Raw genomic sequence first — 7,052 nt, 5'->3', positions numbered from 1 at the left:
GAGGGATGGAGGGGGAAGGGAGGGGTCAGACCAGGGCCCCTGCGGGGCCCCTTCAGCAAGCGTGGGCCCGGGTAATTAGTACCCTCTCCCCCCCTCTCTCGGCTCCCCTGGTTGTACCAAGCATGCCAGGGCTTTGAGAAGGGAGGGGGCCCCTGCTTATTTTGACAGTTCTGGGCTCCATAATTTCTGGTGGCTTCCCTACCGGGGGTGATTTTTCTAAAGCATCGAAAAGTGAAAAGTGCTGATGTTGCCCATAGCAACCAATAAGATTCTATCATTTCTCTATTGCATCCTAGAAAATGATAGACAAATTGGATTGGCTGCTGGGGACAACACCTCTTTTAATTTTTAGAAGCTTGGGGCAGATGTATTAATCTCTGGTGAATAGATGAAATGGAGGAAAAAGTAGAAGGTTATAATGCACCAGCCAATCAACTATGTTTGAAAAATGACAGTTAGGAGTTTATTGACTGGTGCGTTATCACCTTACACTTTATCTCAACTTTATCTCCACTGTATCTCCACATTATCTCTTTCCCAGGCTTACAACATCCGCCCCCCCCCCCCCCCCCTGCATCTGAAGGTGCGTGTCAGTGCAAATTGAGACATGGAAAGCAAGTATAGGCATGCATCGTTGTTCACAGGATGTCGGTTCCTGCCCCGGTCATAGCTGATGAAATGTTGTTCCGTTGCCTTCTCGATCCACCATGGCTGAGGCACCTGTTGTGTGACAGACCCAGGGAAAGTGTCTTGGTTACCAGCCTACTATGCGTCTCTGCAGAGCTGGTGGAAAATGCGTCATTGTTTGTGCTTGTCTGGCATTGGCCACTAGGGGGAAGGAGGAATGCAGGATGAGGGGACAGGATAGGACACCTCTCTCCAACCCCAACAATAGGCAGCCGTTGAAGACCTGATTACTAGAGCCATGGAAGATGAAGACACACCCATCAGTATTTCACAAAACGCTTTACTGTGGCCCAGATGTCTTCCAGAAACACATCCAAATGTACAAATGCACCCATGTTCTTCATAGACACCCTATAAAACGCTGCTTCAACATAAAGCAATGTAAATGATTTGTTGCCAGGAATTGAATATATGAAGCTAGTGTGTGAGTGTGAAACAGATGTGGACGAGAAGCAGTCCCGGCTACAGTATGTCTGCTAAGGGTACGCAACACAGAGCTGAGTTACTGCTACATTAACTGTAAGGGACAATCTTGCGTGGTTCTGTGTGACATGCTGTATAAGTCACAATACAAGGTGCTGTGTAGTCTCGTGTCTTTATTGCATTACATACCATCCATAACTGCATGTAGCTGAGGCATCTGATGAATGTAGCGGGCCTGTGTGCAAGAATATTGCTTGCGCCCGCCCCCCCTTCCCCATGACAACTGGTGAATATAGTAACGTACCTGTACATCACAAGAGAGCAGTGTTGGAGGAATATATAAGAAACTCCACCCCCACCGGTCACACATGTATTTACATTCCTTGGTAGACAGTCAATAAGGTCAACCGCAAAAGGTGAAAAGGGTAAACATGAAAAGGTTGATGAGTTTTACAGGTTGGTTATGAAAATGACAGGTAGGAGCTGATTGGCAGGTTGTTCCTCACTCTCAACTTTATCACTTTTTGAAGCTTGATACATCTGGCCCATAATCTGATTGGTTGCTATCTTCAATAAAACTCCCACCTAAGTAATTTTACCCCACTGACAGAATGCTCGTCCTACATGCCAACAATACAGTGGCGTATCTATAGTGGATGCAGTATGTCTGGCACACACCCTGCACCCATTTTTTCAATACTCACCTCCTCTGCCAGTAACAGTATCTCTACACAAATCTCTGGGAAAATGGTGGCCAAGAGATCTCCAGAAAAATAAGCACCACGCTATTTCCCTTGAGATTTGCATATGCGCTATAGAGGCTGTTCCCCACTATTGCTCAGATTGTATTGCGTCGCCTGGTGACGGCTACAGAGAAGGGGGCCCATATGAAGGAGGTTGGACATGGCCCTCCCCCTTTCTTAATAGGCCCCTGTCCTAATGTGTGTACAGTACGTATATACATGTAATAGTGAATCTATATTTTAAGTTCTATTGGGGCAGTAGCAGCAGGACAGGCGACGGGGGGGGGTCAAGGGGGACACCTGTACTGGGCCCCAACCTTGTGAGGGGCCCCAAAGTTCTGACGGGCTGTAAGCATAGCTGCGGCAGTGCAGTGCCTAGAAATGGTTTATAAAGGCACCCATCTGGATTCCTGTAAGGGTACTTACCCAGACACCCCTCCAGTATTAGTGAATATTAATTGTGTCTTTTGAATAATAAAAAAACACAATCAATAAGCGGTATACAAAAAATGTTCTGCTCAAGGGGGCGTTGTTAGGGGGCCCAGGAGATATCAGTGTACCGCGCCCCAAGATTTCTGTTGCCAGCCCTGCATAGCAGATGTGAATGGGCTGTTATTCTCTGCAAAGTGCTGCTGAATATGTTTGCGCTATATAAATAAAGGGTAATAACTAAATAAATAAATGAATATAATATTATATATATTGGAGACAAAATTGAGATCTGTATGTCCCTGAAAACCCCACAATTGTTCTAAGTTGCATTTGCAGACTTCAACACAACCTACAGAGCCATCTGTATAGGGGTTATGGATCATTAGGCCTACAAGAAGTTGGACGACAAGCATTGAGTCCACACCATTAGGTCAACATGCAGAAAGGTGGACATGGGTCTAGGTCGACATGGGTTTAGGTTGACAGGTCATTAGGTCGACACAAGCATTAGCTCGACATGGGCAAGATCGATAGTCAAAAGGTCGACATGGGGTTTTTCACTGTTTTTTGACCCAAATGTTGACACAGACGACATGGACACTGAAACATAGCACCGCGTCCCTTCGCATGGTTCGCTGTGCTCGGCGCTATTTTATTCTCCCACCTAGTGGATGGTAGGGCATGAAATACCGCCTGTCGGCACATGTCGGCTCAAAAAACAGTGGAAAACCCCATTTGGACCTTTTGACTGTCGACCTTGCCCATGTTGACCTAATGCTTGTGTCGACCTAATGACCTGTTGACCTAAACCCTCCTCGACCCATGTCGACCTTGACCAATGTTGACCTACAAAATGGTGTTGACTCAATGCTTGTCGACCTAATGACCGTATCCCCTGTATAGAGAATTTCTGGACGGATCGGGCCGTGTGCTCTCTGTACACGCTGCCCGACCCTTTGTGGTTGACGTCACAGCTGGCCAGTCGCATTTACATGTGTCAACTCTTCCCTATACCAGTCAATAGCAATTTGTATATTAACTTGGTTAAATGAGTTAATCCGCGAGTAAAGTCCTTGGGCAAATACAGGCTACTTGTTACATAAAATTACAGTTGGGACTGAAGTGTTACAGGAAACAAATAGACTTTCTCTTAAATAAATACAGAAAGACAGTTGGTATGTTTTACGTTTTATTACCACCAGGTCTTGTTGTTTGGACAAGAAATGAAATCTTGGGTGTTCTCCAAGTCCTTAGTTAAAGCATAAATATCAAAACAGGCTTAAAACAGACATTTTCTCCTGAGCATATCCCGCTGTCTAAGTAGCAGGGAAAGCCAGCAGCGTATGACGTTACAGACACAATGGATGCCAATGGACTCCTGACGAAGTCCAATGGACGAAACGCGTTGAGGGCTTGTCCATCCTGACGGTGAACCGACTGGTCTGTGTCCTGTGTCGCGGAGAGAAACATCGCTGTGTAGCTGTGGCCACGCGAACCGCTGAACTGGGATCTCCGTCTGTATGCACTTTTGGACGCTGGTGATATTCCTATGCATCTTTTAAAACCCCTGTGTATGTGAGCGTTTATATTTGAGTAAATTGTGTATTACTACAAGTGCGCCTCCTCCATTCTTTTTCACATGTGCCACTATTTGGAGGTCAGAAAGAGCCTTCTGCGGGAGCTGAGGCTGCACTACACCTGGGCCATCTACATATGTGACAGACCACACTCTGATACACAGTGGACTGAGCGCACATCAGAGTATACGTTTGTATGATATATATACTGTATATATATTTGGTACTTATGTAATATCTGGGCTCCCATTTTTCTTATGAGACCGCATCCCCTCGCGGGGCTCGCTGCGCTCGCCACGCTTCGGGCACGGTGGCTCGCTGCGCTCGCCACACTATATAAAATCAACTCCATGCGTATTTGGATAGTAGGGGTATGAAAAAATGGGGTGCATTTAACATGGGAGCCCAGATAATACATAAGTACCATATATTTATATATAGATGAAACTAGTTAAAAGCCCATCACAATGACGGCTTCTGTAATGTACTTTTACTTGGAGCTGTGACAGTTTTTAACCCTCGAATTCTCCGCCCCACCCCCTGTCCGTTACTGCTCCTTCCTCCACACTCTTTCCATATTCAGCATTTTCTGTTAATGACATCTTTTAGCACCCAAAGGAGTCATTGGTCCGTCGAGTGACCTGCGATGACTGTGACTGCTGAGGTCAGTGGCCCTCTCTCCCCACTCCTTTGCCGGCAGCACTCCCAGAAAATGCCTGGGTGCCGCCTACAAATGGCCACCACCTGTCAATCATCTTGGGAATGACCAGCGGTGGCTGGCCTTCGCTGGCTTCATTTGCAGGGGGACCTCACTCATGATAATCGTCAGGGCTGCGTATTTGGTCACATGGTACTGATAGTGGTCACACTGTACTGTTGGTGGTCCCTTTGTACTGATAGTGGTCACATGTTGCAGATAGTAGTCACCAGGGGTTAAAGTGAGGGGGAACAGGGTGGAACTGAGTTCCACCACCTCCAATGGTTAGGTGGAACCTTTTAACCTCCACTTTGGCCCTACAGAGTAATTCTCACATAAAAGCGTTCTAGTTTGCAGGGGGTGCCAAAAACCCTTCCACTGGCCCTGTCTCTTCCTAATGGGGGTATGTAAGTGGGGGTAATTAGGTGGCATAGAGAAATGAGTTCCCCCACCTCTTCATGACCAGCAAAAAACAAAGGTTTTGGCTAAGTCCTGCGCTGCGGGTGGGTTGACCTTACTAATCCGTCATATATAATCAAATATAGCACAGACTATTGCACCCCGTTAACTGCTGCTGTTCTGTGGGGGGTAGCTTGGTTCCCCAAGTTGATTACCAGAAAAAACAGAATGGAACTGCGCAATGAAGGGGCAAATAGTACATGCAATTTATTTATGTACCAATATAAAAAACATATAAACATACACAGAAAATTAAGACACAATTAAAAAAAAAAAAGGAAAAAAAAAATAATAGGGGGGGGGGGGGGGTGTTATATAAAAGATTATTGCACAACCAGTCGTGTCTAGTTAATATATAGGTTTTAAAACCAAGTGGATTTTGCTTCCCTTTAATTGGTCACGGTCATATTGGTATGTTAGTTTTGGTTAGAATGCTGGTTAAGTAACAGTCTTTGTTGTGGATTAGTGAGATATAGTAAACTGTCCAGGTTTTAATGTTTGTCCAGACAATATTATATCTGGGGTACCTTTACAGCTGCCACCTGTAATTCCTCCGGTCTCCCAGTGGATGGTGCTGAATCACCTTTCTTGGTCCAACTATATCTGGAGTCACCTTTGGGCTGGTGGTCTGATGGTAAGCCTGTGTGGTATCCCCTGTGGTGCAGAAAGAATTTTGGTTATCCAACGCGTTTCCCCGCCTCCGGTAATGGTCTCAGCGGCTTTTTCAAGGAAAGAAAGGAAGAGTAGCAAGTAAATGCCCATTTACTAGGTCTCATATTTATACCTCAGGATGGTCTGAGCGGCGTGGCTTAGCGCCGTCTGGCCGTTTCCGGCTATGCGGCGGCTTTTCATTGTTTGTTGCTCTGTTTCCGGTCCGGACTCTGTAATGCACCAAGTAGATGTAATTACTTATGGAAATGGCATATTCCATTAGTGAAAATGGCCGCCACAAACGATATCCCTCAGATATCTAAAATAACTTGTGAAGCTAAAAGGGAGGAAATATAAAAGACGGACACCTCAATGACGGCCAAATGGAACGCAAAATGACGTGTTTCCGGCCCAGTGGAACGCACGGACTGGAAACAGAGCAAAAAACAACGAAAAGCCGCCGCATAGCCGGAAACGGCCAGACGGTGCTAAGCCACGCCGCTCAGACCATCCTGAGGTATAAATATGAGACCTAGTAAATGGGCATTTACTTGCTACTCTTCCTTTCTTTCCTTGAAAAAGCCGCTAAGACCGTTACCGGAGGCGGGGAAACGCGTTGGATAACCAAAATTCTTTCTGCACCACAGGGGATACCACACAGGCTTACCATCAGACCACCAGCCCAAAGGTGACTCCAGATATAGTTGGACCAAGAAAGGTGATTCAGCACCATCCACTGGGAGACCGGAGGAATTACAGGTGGCAGCTGTAAAGGTACCCCAAATATAATATTGTCTGGCCAGACATTAAAACCTGGACAGTTTACTCTATCTCACTAATCCACAACAAAGACTGTTACTTAACCAGCATTCTAACCAAAACTAACATACCAATATGACCGCAACCAATTAAAGGGAAGCAAAATCCACTTGGTTTTAAAACCTATATATTAACTAGACACGACCGGTTGTGCAATAATCTTTTATATAACCCCCCCTATTATTTTTTTTTTCCTTTTTTTTTTTTAATTGTGTCTTAATTTTCTGTGTATGTTTTATATGTTTTTTATATTGGTACATAAATAAATTGCATGTACTATTTGCACCTTCATTGCGCAGTTCCATTCTGTTTTTTTCTCTTCATGACCACTTTAAGCCCTGTGGTCACACTGCAAGGATGGTGGTCACATTGTACGGATGGTGGTCACATGGTACTGATAGTTGTCACACTGTACTGTTGGTGGTCCCTTTGTACTGATAGTGGTCACATGGTGCTGATCGTGGTCACACTGTACTGATGGTGGTCACACTGTACTAATGGTGATCACACTGTACTGATGGTGGTCACACTGTACTAATGGTGATCACACTGTACTGATGGTGG

The sequence above is a fragment of the Crinia signifera genome, chromosome 1 (assembly GCF_055691185.1).
Source record: "Crinia signifera chromosome 1, ASM5569118v1, whole genome shotgun sequence".
Classification (NCBI taxonomy): Eukaryota; Metazoa; Chordata; class Amphibia; order Anura; family Myobatrachidae; genus Crinia; species Crinia signifera.
The sequence above is the reverse complement of the archived record's forward strand: the minus strand, read 5'-3'. Positions refer to the sequence as shown.